General features: G+C 39.9%; 1 pseudogene; it reads left to right on the forward strand.

Annotated features, from left to right (window-relative positions):
• The first annotated feature begins 2,545 nt into the window (after positions 1-2,545).
• Positions 2,546-4,155, forward strand: LOC140973552 (uncharacterized; annotated as a pseudogene).
• The last annotated feature ends 12,125 nt before the right edge of the window (positions 4,156-16,280 follow it).

The following is a 16,280-nucleotide window of genomic DNA, read 5'->3' on the forward strand; positions in this document are numbered from 1 at the left end:
CAGTAGCAAAGAATTTTATGAATGACTTCATCTCCCATTGTAGCCTTTCGAGCCTCCAAGGCAGATTCCCCGAAATCTTCAAACATGTCAGGAGTCCTTGAGCTACTTGAACCTGCCATTATATATCTCAAATAATTATTTGCTATTAAGGGTTACTATATATAAGGAGAATGAATCAATCTCCACCGTTGATCCAGATCAAATCGGACGATCATAATGAGTCTAGGAAATTGTAACAGGTATGTGGAGGGACATGTACACTTATCGATGTGTCAGACTTATCTGATTCTCGGAATACGGAACGATTTTTCGGCAGAAAGTTAATGCTAGAACGAATGCGTCATAAATGATACCCTATGGACTTCCCAAGAATACTAAACGACACAGTACCTAAAGCCCGAAAGATGTGAGGCCTCGACATCTCATCCTCAGCCCGGGTTGTATCAGACCCCGATATCCCATTTCATCTGTGGGATATTCACTCCAAATTATGTTCCAACAAAAGTACAGATATGAATGATCGGGACCGCGAGTCAAGCTCTAGCCCGATTATTTTAGGGATGGGTGGTGATACCCCTGTAAGGGCCTGGGTCATCATTGACCCAGGATATCAATTGGAAAGCCCAGAATAGAGGTCAGCTTCCCGGACACTTCTCCTCTTCCCGAGCAGTTATCGTAGCCCGGGCTCTTATACATGCACCCGGGTAACCAACCACCCGAGCCACCTCGAGAATCGAACCACACTCGAGTATGCTTGATACAGGCCGTCTAATCTGTCAGAACAACTTGGGCTTGGAGTGTCCTCGAAGTCATCAGAAGCTAGGGTATGGGCAATCGACTTGCCATACTTAGTAGATGGCACTGGAATCAAGGTACCTCCCTCATTTTCTACCATAAATAGCAGGTATTAATGTCATTTACAGATTCTGAAATCTTTGAACTTTCAACCATTATACATATTTTCTCCCAAATATTGCTCTTGGTCATCTTCAACCTGCTGACTTAAGCATCGGAGTGGCTACGCCGGACACTTCTCCGATGCCCATTCACGAGTTCTTTTCTTGTTTGCAGGTGCTGTTGAAGCCATTATCTTTAATAAAATTCCCCAAACATTATAAATTGTTGATTTGATCCGTTGGAGCTCCCGACCCGGCTCATCCCATTTCAGCGAGATCACATCACATACTAATCATCAACTCCACTAAACAAGGATCTAGGTACTTTTTTCGTTCTATTACAACCTTGTCCATCACTGATATGGCCATCCATTTTCTCACGAAGGAAGTAGTCGTACGTAACATCACCCTCGAGTAATCAAAAAAATTATCAATATCATCAAGATACAGTATAATAAATCGAGGATTAGAAAAATTGTCAATCGAAAAAATCACACAACTGAATAAAAATAAGATGAACATTCTGTCCAAAATATTTTAGTCTCCATGACTTAAAAAAAAAATCGAAATATCATCCTCAAATTTGAAGAAAAAATATTAGATATCAAACATTTTCAACATTGCCTCAACTTTCAAACAATTAAAGCCAAGGTTTGGAATTTTTAATCATTTCGAAAATGATGAATCTTTTATCCATTTTATTTACCTTTTGCATCCTACTGTAGGTTCTGAAACACTGAAGCAGAGCAATAGCTTGGTGACTCATTCGATCTACGGGTACTACTAACCTTCATCTCAGCTCTTCCTCGTTTTTGAACTATTTCTAAAAAAAAACAAACATGCTACGAAGTCATAAAATAAGGCAGTGTTAATAAACGAATTTCACAATATCAAAATTAAGCTGAAACATTTATCCAATTAATTACAAACAAATATTCACATGCATACACACACTTAATAGTGACTAGAAACCAGGATTCTTCAACGTAGCACTAGAAATCCACATTTCGCACACACACAAAACACAATGATATCTCATCTTCAAACAATGAAATTTTTTATTTTATCAATGAATCACAGTAACCACAAATTGGATGAAATCAACCGCTAGAAACCCCAAATTTATTTTTAAAATTGACGTAACTAATTTTTTCTAGCGCAAACCATCGTTGGAAGGTTAAATGGCTCGCCGGAAGAATGGCTTTTCTCATGAGAAGACTAAACCTTCGGTTGAAATTTAGAAATGGTTCGTGGGTCTCCGTTGGAAAGCAATATAGCTCCAAAATATATTAAACTTATCGGACCTAAGATACAATCCTTCTACCAGTTCTGATGGAGGAGAATCGACATCGGAAGTGGAGAAATACAAAGAATGCTCGTCGGTGGAGGAGAATCAACGTCGGAAGGAGAGAGTCGACGTCGGAGGAATTGGTAAACACACACGGACAATGATGTTCAAGGAGGATGTAAAATGGGGAAATAACTTAAGAAAGTTTAATTCAATAAATTTTAAATCTGAAGCGTTTAATTACATCAGGGAGCTTAAACTAAATAGAATGATAGTGGGAAACTCTTAATAAATCATTTTTACATCAGAACTGATTTGTAGATTGATAATAAATTACCTTTGTTTTAAAATAAAATAATTAATATGTTTATAGAAGAGAAAAAGTGTACATTTCACCACCATACTCGGGCCAATTTAAAAGAGACGCCGGAGGAGCCCAACGACGTTGTCTCTCTCCACCGCCATGGACTTCCACCTCCCCGGCGCCTCCCCATCATCCTCCGCCTCTTCCTCCGATCACCACCACGCCGATCCCGTATCCCAGAACGGCCACTCCTCCGACCCTATGCACTCTTGGTGGGAATCCATCTCCAAAGCTCGCTCCCGCATCCAACTTCTCTCTTCCCTTCTACCTTCTTACTCCGACGATCCCCTCTCCTCCCTAGCCGACATCGACCGCCCTGCCCGATCTCTCCTCTTCTCCTCTGAGGCCTACTCTTCCGTCTCCACCGCTATCTCGTCGCCCACATCTGGATCCGGCGACGACCCCCTCTGCCACTGGCTCTACGATACTTACCTCTCCGGCGACCCCGATCTTCGTCTCGTTGTCCTCTCGTACCTCCCTCTTATCTCTTCCATCTACCTTCACCGCATCCACCACCCCACCTCCGATAATTTAGTCTCTCTCTCTGGTTTCGAGGCCGTGCTCTTAGCCTTATATTCATCTGAAACCAAAGCACGTCACGGCAATCCTGTTACTGTTTCCATTCCCGATCTATCTCAGCCTTCGTTGTATCACTCCCCTCGCAATCCCGTTAAATAATCGAACTCGAATTCGAAGTCCGGTAAGCCTTTGATTGGGGTATTGTCTCCGCCTTTGGAACCGCAGATCGCGGTTAAATCGACTAAGCGTGCCTGCATTGTTGGAGTTGCTCTTGATTGTTATTACCAGCAGATCTCGCAGATCCCCAGTTGGTCTAAGGTTGATTTCTGTAAATGCGCGACCATTTGGGCTGGGAATGATTGTTCTTGTACGTCGGAATTCGACCAAAAAACTGAATGTATTGTTGAAAATAACGTGGGAATTGAAAATAATAATGGGTTTGGGAGTGATATCACAGCAGAGGCTGATGAGATTGAAAATATGGCCGGAAGAGTCAAAGATATAGTCATTAAGGACGGTACTGCAGCCGAATTGGATGATAAGGATGCTAGAATTCCGGTGCCCTGGGAATTATTGCAACCAATTCTGAGGATCTTGGGGCACTGTTTGTTGGGGCCATTGGGTGTGGATGAGGTGAAGGATGCTGCATCAGTGGCGGTGCGTCGATTCTATGCTAGAGGTTCTCATGAGCTGGTTCCACAAGCAATTTTGGCGACTCGAAGTTTGATTCAGCTTGATAAGAGGGCACGCGAGGCAGCCAAGGCAGCAACTGCAACGGTGGCTAATTCAACCAGTTCGAATGCCAACACTCCCAGTAAGGCTAAGAAGCCAGAGATACTTTTAGTTTCAAAGTGAGGATGATATTTGCCTGTATATGTAGTTTCTTCTCGTGTCTGGCTCATTTTGTGAGAACTTGTGGTTCTGTTGTAGCTTATGGTTATGATCATAAATAGGAGTTACCATTTGTATCCCAAGTCGACTTCGAATTTATCAACTTGAAGTGATGATGCCCGCGAAGTTGTGTAAGATTACAAACAACTGTTAATGTGATCTGTATTGCTTTATTTGAAAGAAAGTTGCCTTTTTTTAAGTTGTTTCGATTGAAGTTACATGTGGACCATATCTTCTTGCTGTTTTAAGTTGAAGCTGTGGAACGAAGTGCTGATAATTTGATTCGTTCTTGATGTACATCTATGAATTTGAATTTATCAACTGGAAGTGATAGATGCCCTGTGAAGAAGCTATGTAAGATTATGATCAACTATTAATATGATCTTTATTAGTTTATCTGAAAGAAAGTTGTTTTTTTTTTTTTCTGTTGGTCCGGTTTTCTCTTTCTTTTTGTCAATTCACGATTTGATTGTTCGTCTAAGAGGATGCAATTATCAAGTCTCATAAATATATGAGAATCGAACAAGTGTTATTGACTTTGATATCAATTTTAGCAATAAATATTTATCGTTTTATTAAAATTTATATTTAGTGGAAACTTTGCAAATCAAATATTTTAAACTCCAAGCACCATTTTCGATTGGTCTCCTAGCTAGGACACTTGTTGCATCCCAATATTTTCTTAATCGAAGTTACATATGCATAGTTTCTTATTGTTGTTTTTAAGTGGTGTGATGGATTTTTGATGCTATGCAAGTTTATGTAGTTCTAATAATTTGATTTCTTCTTGCTTTCTTTCGAATATCATGGCTTAGTTTGTTAGATACTGTTTGGGCCAAAATAATTAAATTAGAAGCCTAATTTAATTATTTAATTAGAAGCCCAATTCAATTAGAAGTTAATTAGAAGCCCATCAAGTACAACGAATTAATTTACAAAAAACTGATCACGAAGCGCTGAAAAGATAGAAGATCATGGGAGGAGAGGTTGAGATCGTGGCGTGAAAAGCGGGGAACATGGGTTATGGGGGAGTGGAGAAAAACCGCACTTTACAGTACAGAAATAGAGGAGATCGGCTAAAACAGATAGACAAGACAACACACAACTCTACAACAAAAACTTGCAAAAATACTCTCAGCAAAAATTCAATTTTCAAGCGATAGTTTTTAAGATTTCTAGCATATTTCTAGCATTCTCTAGTTTTTAGATTTCAACAACTTTATATTTATATGTTTATGTCTTGTAAATTCCTACGGTTTATTGAAAATATAAACAATGTCAGACGTTTATTCCTCAAATTCCAATAGTTTTCTTCATTTTGGCGTTATAGTTGTTTTAGGAGATTAGAACCGACGGGTCAAATTGGAATTCACTTTCGTTTGTATTTAGAAGTTAGATTTTTATCATTTTCATACAAATCGCTGCATTTTCGCACCTGACACTCTCGCAATACCAAATATTGTGCAAACATATTTTTGGCACGCCCAGTGGGACCCACTATACCGCCAAGAAGAAAAGAAAACATCAATCAGGAGAGTGGGGAGTCTCTGGCTAATCAAGAGGGAACTCAGGTTTCACAGCCAGAGCAACCTACTGTTGAACCAAATGCTGAAGAAGTAGATTTGCAGATTCTTACTACGTACGATCAAGTCTCAAACAGGGTGATGGAAGAGTTGACCGCTATAAAGATTGAGGAGATCTCACTGGCCTTGTTTAAGGCAATGGCTGACTGTTTGAAGACCATTTTGTGTAAACCGAGAGTCTCTTCGAGGAGAGAAAAATATCACCGTCAAAGAAGCTAATCAGGGAAGCAACCAAGTTCATGAATCTGACCAGGGAGTAGGAAACTCGAGGGCCGGTGATCCCCGTTGCCCAGAGTTTACTCTCCCAAATCATCCAGAAAGAAGGTATACACCACCTCACAAGAGAGAAGAAACCTTAGGAGGAAGGTCTCAGCCATATCCACGTGCTCATGGAGTGGGGAACTCGAAGCAACCTGTTACTCAGGCGTACAGCGTGACGAATCCTCTGTATCAACCAGGAGCTTATGAGGATATGTCACACATAGATTATCAGGGAGCGGATGGAAGTTTCCCGAGAGGTAATATTGGTTTACATGCAGGGTTTCAAGCTCGGGGGGAATATTACTACCACCACCAACTCTCAGCTCGGAACATCCACGGGATTGATCCAGAAATGGTGAGAGAGGCTGTTCAAGAGCTATATGGACCGGCCTTGAGACAGATAGGCCGCCCAGAGTTCCACAAACCTTATCCAGACTACATAGACGTGAATAACCCGTACCCAAGGGGTTATAGAGTTCATGATTTCAGTTTATTCTCTGGGGAGGATGGCCAGTCCAGCATGGAACACATAGCCAGGTTTACCATCCAGTGCGGGGAATTAGCCAACTTGGAGAACTTCAACAATTTAAAGTTGCGGCTATTCCCAAATTCTCTCACAGGGACTGCATTTGCATGGTATGCCTCACTCCCTAGAATTTCAGTGATGAGTTGGCAAGAGATGGAAAGACAATTTCACATCCAATTCTATAGAACAGAGCCAGAAGTGTGTATTGCCGATTTGTCCAGAGTAACCCAAAAGAAAGAAGAATCTGTGGAGTCTTTTATCGACAGGTTCAAAAAGATGAAGAATAGATGCAATGTGTTCCTACCTGAGACCGAGTTCGTGAAGATTGCACAAATAGGACTAGATTTTGAATTAAGGAAGAAATTCCAGGGAATGGAGTTCAGGGATTTCTTTGAGCTAGCTGCCAAAGTGGCTGAATACGAAGAACTATTGCGGGAAGAGTCGTACAAGAAGAAAGCTGCTATGGGGTCTTATTAGAGGTGGAAGATGTGGCATTGGCAGAGATTTGATCAGCTGGTTCTTGCACAGTTCCCCAGCTAAAAAAGAAGCCAGCAGAACCTGAAAAAAAGAATAGCTCCCAACTCCCCAAAGACATGCAGTATACATTTGATGTGTCAAAGACCGAGGAAGTTTTTGATTTCTTGATAAAAGAAAAATTCATCACATTCCCACCTGATCACAGGATGCCACCCACCGAAGAGCTGAAGGGACGAGAGTATTGTAAGTACCACAATTTCTACAATCAAGCTACTAAGTCTTGTTGGGCGTTCAAGAACATTTTGCAAGACAGGATTAACAAGGAAGTCGTGAAGTTCCCTAACAAACAGGAGTCTATGGCGGTGGATGATGATCCTATTCCCCCAGTAGCTTTGATCAATGTGAATGTGACAGATTTGAGAGATCTTCTCAATGAGAAAAGAAGCCGATCCTTTGCAGTGAAGGACCGAGTAATCAAAAAATGCTGGATCCCTAAGGGTCAATTTTATGAAGCCACTGGAAGGTATAATACCGATCGACTAAGAACAGTTCAGCAGCGTATAACCAGAAATTTTGGCGAATCCGCGGCCTCTAGGCCCAGGAACCAACATTTCTTTGGAAGACCAGTGCGTGAGAATCAAAAGTTCAGAGGGGAATCATCTTGTGATCAGCACCAAAGGTACTCGGACAGAAGAAATGCATATGAAGTTGAGTCACAAAGGGTGGAAACAAGGAAAACATCAGCTGATCAAGACAGAGAGCGGCGTGCATATGAAATCTCAAAAGGAAAAATGATTGAGAGTAGGACAGCAAGGCCCAGATACGTCCTTCCAGCTAGAGGGGAGTTCAATGAATCTTGGAGGGTGGCCCAACACAAAAAGTTCCCTAGGCAACCGACTAGGACTCAAAAGAGACGGCTGTTGAGGGAAAGAGCTATTGCAAGAAGAGAGGAGTCCGCTAAGTTGAGAAATGAACCCACAATTGATGTTCCAGTCTCCATGAATCCAGTGGGGAGTAAATCCAAGTTTGGAAGATCGGCAACTGAGGATAAGTTTGTAGAGGATGATGATGATTTGTTAAGCGAAGAGGATGATCAAAAAAGAAAAACAATTAATTTTTGCGTTGGAGAGTTTCACATCACTGTGGATTGTGCCACAGGAGTGCTGATACTACCAGAGAGGTTTAAAATGATAGAAGAAGAGAATGGGGAGTTGACGTCCCAAGAGTCAGTGCCAAAGGAAGAGCATGCAAATAAACTCCCTGAAGAGAGTTCAAGAGTGATTATAAAGGAAGATCACCCAAATAAGCCTAAACAGGTGATACTTGAAAAGCCTACACTGGCCATGAACAAGCACATAAGGCCGTTGTACATCAAGGCCCATGTCAATGGGAAACCAATGTCTAGGGTTTTGATTGACAATGGCTCAGCTGTGAATGTTCTTCCAGTAAGAATGTTAAGAAATTTGGGCAAAACTGAAGAAGATTTGATTCCCACTGAGGTTTCTGTTGCTGCGTTTACCGGGGAAACCACCAAGACCATTGGAGTATTCCCCGCTGATGTTACTGTTGGGAGCATGTCGTCTTTATGTGCATTTTTCGTGGTAAACTCCTCCGCCAACTTCCAAGCGTTATTGGGCAGAGACTGGATCCATGCAAACCAGTGCATCTCATCTTCAATGCACCAACTGTTGTTATTTTGGAAAGGGGACGACGTAGAGGTTGTAGAAGCGGATAGACAGCCGTTTCAAAAAAGTGCAAGTGCAGTGGAGGCCAAATATTACAACGGGGATTTTGGGCCTATTAAAATTCGTAAAAATAGCAAGAAAGAAAGCCCACTGTACATGAAAACACCAACTCCAAGCTCGGTGTTGAAGAGAATCCTCAAGCCTACTGTTATCGTGCCGCCTAGGCTGATGATTCAACCGCTAATTGAGGAGGTTGATGATTGAAATGAACCAAAAGAGAAAAGAGGTAGCTGCAACCTCTATATGGAAGGCGCATGTGCAGCAAGTACTGGACAAACTAGAAGAAGAGGAAGCGTGGGACACCTATGGAACTGAGGTTGTCCAAGAAGAAGAATACAAAGAGAATGAACTCCAAGTTGATGAATTGTTGATGGCGCCATCTCAAATGGAAGATGGCCAACATGAAGTGCAAGACCCGTTGGAAGAGATTAACTTGGGGGAGACTGAGAATCCAAAAGTAGTATATGTGAGTAAGCTACTGGTAGATCAGTTGAAGCAAGATCTGATCAGTGTGCTGAAAGAATACAAAGATTGTTTTGCATGGAGTTGTGATGACATGCCAGGGTTGGACCAGAAATTGGTCGAACATCGACTTCCACCCAAAAAAGGTTTCAGACCATTTCAACAACCATCTCGTCGCATGTCAAAAGAAGTCGAGTTGAAAGTGAAAGAAGAAGTAGAAAAAGCTAGCGAGTGAGGCGAACAGAAAGGCTGATATCCAGCGGGGAGTTGGCCTTTGGGGCCACTTTTGTATGGGTTTAGTTCTTTATTTCAAGATGTCATGTGATTTAGGCCTTAGGGCCACTGAAATAAATATCTGTTGTTTATTATTCAACAATAAGATTGATCGGAGAAAGTGGGACAATAAGCCACTTTCATTATTTTGAAGGCCCTTTGTTTCAGTAGCACTTATTATATATGCATTCGGTCGATATTTCTAATGTTCTTATTGTACGAGAAATCATGGTGAAGTAGACTGTACCCCATTATATAAATTGGTTGTTTGCATGTGCAGCGCAGCCATGAAGTAGGCCTTCCGGCCACTTGGAATATGGCAAGAGAGAAATACCCCGAGCTGGGAGTTGACCTCACCGAGCGGAACAACGAGTAATAAAGGAAGAACACAAGAGAACAAGGGCGTTATGCGAACCCCAAGAGGACCCAGAAGTTGACTTTGGAAGAAAAATAGGCTAACCAGCCATTTTTATATGTTTAGGCGTTCTAAGAGTTTATTTGAAGTAGGCCTTAGGGCCACTAATGTAAATATTTGTTGGTTATGATTCAAAAAACGAAAGCGATCAATTAAAGTTGGCCAGTAGGCCACTTTTATCATATTGGATTCATTTTGTTTCAATAGGGAATCAGGGGAGGGGATAATGGCGAGCGGGGAGTTTTAAGCCAACTTATGGTTTTGCTCGAAGCTATTGAAGTGAGTTGGGTCAAGTGGATTAAGAACGAATAGAAAATCCTTCCCAACCTCCAATACACAACATTACATGTTACAAACCCATCTTTACTCCACATCCATCACCCAACAACCACAACACCAAACCAACAGTCAACAAATATAAAGCGGAGCCACCGCATGCAAGAACAGTAAGTAAAAGTGTATGCGGAAAGGGACCCGACTGAAGTGCAAATGCATATACGTGTATGCGAGAAAGGGGTCCGACTGAAGTGCAAATGCATATACGTGTATGTGGGGAAGGGATCCGACTGAAGTGCAATGCATAATGTTAGGGGCACTCTCTTGACTGGATGCAGCACATAAGAGCACATAAGAGTTGAGAGTTACCTGTGTTTCAAAAAGCTCCAAATGACACCAAAGCTTAAGTGTCGAACGCCCTGGAGAACTGCGGCCAATCCATGGCCAACTCTCAGTCAGTGTCACCTGCCATCAATGAGCTTACCAACACCAACATATAGAAGCAGGAAACAAATGTGATAACGATGATACACACAAGGATATGCAATCGGGGAATATTCAACTAACAGAGCAAGACAACAGAAAAATAGATAGCCGTGAAGAAATGAGAGTCTTTACCGATCTTCGACAATAACCATTGACCTTGGAGAAGTTCTGGACCTAATTGGTGGTTGGCTGGAAATCAACACACCTACAACAAAGATAATGATATATCAGACTCTCCTATCAGACACGATGCGGGAAAGCCAGATAATGGCTTATGAAGCTCGCATACATTGCTTCCACGAGGTAAATGCATCAAAATAGCCAATGTCATATCTAATTTAGTGGGTGCAAGAGATGAAGACAAGGGAGTGGCCGAGACCGAGACATGAATAAACTTAAAAATAATATGTTAATGAGATTCAAAAACAACAGCTTACTTCCAAAACAGAGACATTCGTTCATTTCATCTCCCTCCCTCCTACCCTATTCAATCATGAAAGCTCCCCAATAGTTTTGAGTTGGTCTGTGGTAGCAAGAACCTTGATTTAATCAAGAGCGAATTCCCTTCTGGAAAAAAAAAATCTTTTTTGCTAGAGTGGTTAATGGCAGGAACATCTGGGCTAATGATCTGGATGCATCTGTCATAACCCTGCAGTCTCTTGAAGGTATTGTGGGAAAGGATAAGCTTGTTGTGTCCACTTTCTCCTCCCTTCTTCACACTGCTGTGGATCTTGTGAATGAACCTAAGCTGGACCAAGAAATTAAATCCTGGCTCACTTTTGCTGCGCAAAAAATTGTTGAAGTTGATGCTTTGGCAAATAAACTGGTCGGAAAGAAGGACGAGGCATTCTTCTCTGCTAATTCTGCTGCTCAGGCTTCCAAGAATCCTCTCCAAGAGTGAATAATGAAGTTGTCCAAAAGGCTACTAACAAGCATAATTGGAAGTGCAAAAATTTCAATACCCATGACCATTGTTGTATATGGAATAGGAAAAATGTTTGTTGGGGAGCTTATTAATACAACAAGATGGTAATGTCAGAGAGAAAGGAGCACATATGACGATGTGGAGTTCTTGTGAGTTGGGTGATGAAGTAACTTGGAAACTTTGAGATTTGGCTTTCACATTAAATGGAATTTGAATATTACAGAGTATGGATTCAGAAAAATGAAATTTCCGACAAAATTTTGGAGGCTATTCTGCGAAGAAGAAGATTAAAGCGGGCTTTTGAAATTTTGAATTTGGCTTCACTGAAGACTTGATTTTGTTTTGGGCTTTTTCTGCTTATGGGCCATATTAGTAAGAAATGAAGTAAAAGAATAACATACAAGCATTTTGGCCCACGGGCCAATTCTTGCGGGGGGCAATTGTTTGGGCCAAAATAATTAAATTAGAAGCCTAATTTAATTATTTAATTAGAAGCCCAATTCAATTAGAAGTTAATTAGAAGCCCATCAAGTACAACGAATTAATTTTCAAAAAAACTGATCACGAAGCGCTGAAAAGATAGAAGATCATGGGAGGAGCGGTGGAGATCGTGGCGTGAAAAGCGGGGAACATGGGTTATGGGGGAGTGGAGAAGAATCGCACTTTACAGTACAGAAATAGAGGAGATCAGCTAAAACAGAGAGACAAGACAACACACAACTCTACGGCAAAAACTTGCAAAAATACTCTCTGCAAAAATTCAATCTTCAAGCTATAGTTTTTAAGATTTCTAGCATTCTCTCGTTTTTAGATTTCAACAACTTTATATTTATATGTTTATGTCTTGTAAATTCCTACGGTTTATTGAAAATATAAACAATGTCAGGCGTTTATTCCTCAAATTCCAATAGTTTTCTTCATTTAGGCGTTATAGTTGTTTTAGGAGATTAGAACCGACGGTCAAATTTAAAATTCACTTTCGTTTGTTTTTAGAAGTTAGATTTTTATCATTTTCACACAAATCGGTGCATTTTCGCACCTGGCACGCCCGCAATACCAAATATTGTGCAATACCAAATATTGTGCAAACAGATACCCTATAGTAAACTAAGATCAACATACTTCCTCTTGGCCGGTTATTTCTTTCAGTTTTAATCCCTTCTTTAACGAGTATGATATGGTGTTGCACTGGTCTTTCTTTCTTTTTCTTTTGTTTTTTCATGGATTGCAATCGATTGCCTTGATTGATGTAGGATCTGTACATAGTTGAGCAAAGTATACCAAAACTTCGAATGAATTGTTTATCATATACCATAGTTTGCAGATCAAGATTAGGAATATGAAGGTGATGGAATTGACAATGAAAATGATATGCCTTCTGTTTTTCGGAGCAATTTGATGTATCTTGAGCTGATGATGTTTGTCTTCTTTCTGCAATAATCACGATACAATCTATTTGTCACAAGTTGAGTTTTGAATTACACTAGCTGTAAATTCCAGTGGATTGGTACAAATTTATTTGTTGATGGCAGGAGTGATTAAAAGAATTTAATCTCATAACATCAAAAATCAAGGCATACTAAATAGAATGTCGGATAGACGTAATTAAGAAATCTCATTATATCAAAAAACCAGATATCTCAGACTGTTCATAGGGAGATATAATACAAAACTACAATCTTCAATTGAGTGCAACAATTATCACCTAGTTGTTAAAAGACGCATGGAAAAACAAACTAAAAGATACGACGGATATTAAAAGAAGTTATAAAGAAAATTCATGCACATTTATGTGATTGTAAAATTCATTCTGTTCAGAAAGTGTAGGCAGCATCCACAATGTTTTCATATACTTCCGAATGATATATAGCTTAAAAATATTCATGTACAATAAACACAATAACTAATAGACTTTCAAGACTAATTTTTTTTTAAAAAAAAAAATCATCAGTCCAATATGTGATTTATATGATCCATACTACAGAGAAAAACAAAACCCAAATTTGTGTACGACAACGTTTGAATAATTAAATCCCAAAGATAAAAATTGTAAGATGAAATGTTAAATTGGTTATTTTGTGATTTAACATTTTTATATTGTTTATTTTTGCACGAAATGTTAAATTGGTTATTAGAATTGAATTGAGATCAAGAATAACCTAGTGAAAATTAGGTTGCTTGCTCTACCTTAGTTGGAAACTAAGATATGATTTTAGAAACCATAGAAATGGTATTTATTTTTTAGCCTTATTTTATGCAAATGATGAATTAATTCCAAATAAAAGATTTAGGGCAAAAAATTTAAAGAAAATCATAATCAAGGGCATCATAAGGGGTTTCGAAATCTTTGGAGGGGCCTAAGGCAATTTTCGAATTTTAAAGGATACTAAAAGCAATTTTCGATAATCATGAGAACCATAATGCAATTTCCGAATTCATAGGTGTCAAAAATGTAAAATTCGAAATTTAGGGGACCAAAGTGAGAAAATTTCGAAAACATAAGGATCAAATTGTAAATATTCAAAAATTTGAGGATTAAAATGCAATTTTTCAAGAAATGCTTAAGTTCAACACGCAATCTTCACATAACTTTTGGAAATTAATGATAGAAAATTCTTAAGCTTCAACACGAAAAGATTTAAAAGACGTTTTAGCTGCAGGGAGGATTATCATTCAAGGGGTAGCTACCTATGCACTGCTAGATTCGGGAGCTACACATTCTTTCATATATGAAACCTTCATCAAAAGACTTAATATTATTCCTGAAGATATGGGTTTGGGTTTCAAAGTTTCTATTCCTTCCGGTGATCAAATGCTCACGTCTAAAATTATCAAGAATCTGGAGCTTCGTTTATTCAAGGATGTGGTTCGGGCAGATCTCATTGTGCTTCCTATGCCTGAATTTGATATTATACTTGGGATGATTGGTTATCAGCGAATGGAGCTTCGATTGATTTTCATCAGAGAACAGTGTCTATTCGACTGCCTAGTGGTAAATCTTTTGTCTTTGAGGCGGCAAGGAACAAGCAAATGTCGCACATTATCTCTTGCCTATGTGCGAGGAAGCTTATTAAACGTGGATGCCAAGCTTTTCTAGCATGTGTCACTACCACACATGATTCTATCAGTCAGAAATTGGAGGATGTTGATATTGTCAGAGATTTCCCTAGCGTCTTTCCGGAGGACGTTTCTGGCATTCCACCCGATCATGAAGTGGAATTCTCTATTGATCTAATGCTGGGCAGTGTTCCTATATCTAAAGTACCTTATCGTCTAGCACCCGCTGAAATGAAAGAACTAAAAGATCAAATCCAAGAATTGTTAGACAAGGGTTTTATTCGCCCTAGTTATTCTCCATGGGGCGCACCGGTATTATTTGTGGAGAAGAAAGATGGTAGTATGCGTCTATGCATTGATTATCGAGAGCTTAATAGAGTCACTATAAAAAATAAGTATCCACTTCCAAGAATTGAAGATTTGTATGATCAGTAGCAAGGAGCATCGATATTTTCTAAGATTTATCTGCGATCTGGATACCATCAATTGAAAGTAAAAGAGGCAGATGTTCACAAGACAGCATTTCGCACGAGATATGGGCACTATGAGTTTATGGTCATGCCATTTGGTTTGACCAATGCGCCAGCGATCTTCATGGATCTCATGAATCGCGTATTTCGGCCGTATCTGGATCAGTTCATTATAGTCTTCATCGATGATATTTTGTTCTATTCAAAGAACAAAGAGGAGCATAGTCGTCATCTGAGGACAGCACTGCAAGATAGAAAGTTGTATGTAAAATTCAGCAAGTGCGAGTTTTGGCTTGTTAGAATGGCATTCTTAGGCCACATCATTTCTAGCGATGGCGTTGAAGTTGATCCAAGTAAAGTTGAGGCAGTGAAAGAGTGGCCAGTACCAAAGAGTGCTGCCGAGATTCGCAGTTTCTTGGGACTAGCTGGCTATTATCGCAAGTTTATTCAAGGGTTCTCATCTATAGCGGTATCCATGACCACCTTGACAAAGAAGAATGCGAAGTTTGTATGGGGACCCGAGTGTCAAGACAGTTTTGATAAGTTGAAGCAAGCCTTGATATCAGCGCCAGTGTTGTCTATGCCATCGGGGCAAGGGGAGTATGTTCTTCATACCGACGCTTCTAAACTTGATTTGGGCGCAGTTTTGATGCAAAATGACCGAGTAATAGCCTATGCGTCGAGACTGTTGAAAATTCACGAGAAAAAATACCATATTCATGATTGTAGCAATAGTTTTTGCATTGAATATTTGGAGACATTGCCTTTATGGGGAGAAGTGCAAAATATTCACCGAACATAAAAGTCTGAAATACTTCTTTACCCAAAGAGAATTGAATATGAGACAACGTAGATGGATTGAGTTAGTAAAGGACTACGACTGTGAGATTAACTATCATCCAGAGAAAGCTAATGTTGTGGCTGACGCACTGAGTAGAAAAGCAGCAGTTATCACTCAATTATCACTCCAAAGACCGTTACAGTCCGAGATAGAGCGGTTTGAGCTTACAGTCTATGATAGGGGAGAGGCCCCTAATTTTGCCACATTATCACTACAGTCGACTTTGAGGGATATAATTTGTGATGGACAGTCTACTGATGAGCAGTTTCAAAAATGGAGAGCTAGAGATGAAGCCAAGGACTGGAAGCTATATTCTGAGGTGGATGGTATAGTTCGATATCGAGATCGTTTATGGGTTCCTAGTGATGATTCTTTGAGAGATCTCATTATGAAGTGATCGAGCAAAACTTGCACTGTGAAATCCTTAATAAAAATATGGTTTTGTATGCTCAAATTTAATCGCAAGTGCACGATGTCAAGTAATAGTATAATGTACGTGAGTACGAGTATCGTTCCACTGAAGAC

This window comes from Primulina huaijiensis, chromosome 3 (genome assembly GCF_012295235.1).
Source record: "Primulina huaijiensis isolate GDHJ02 chromosome 3, ASM1229523v2, whole genome shotgun sequence".
NCBI lineage: Eukaryota > Viridiplantae > Streptophyta > Magnoliopsida > Lamiales > Gesneriaceae > Primulina > Primulina huaijiensis.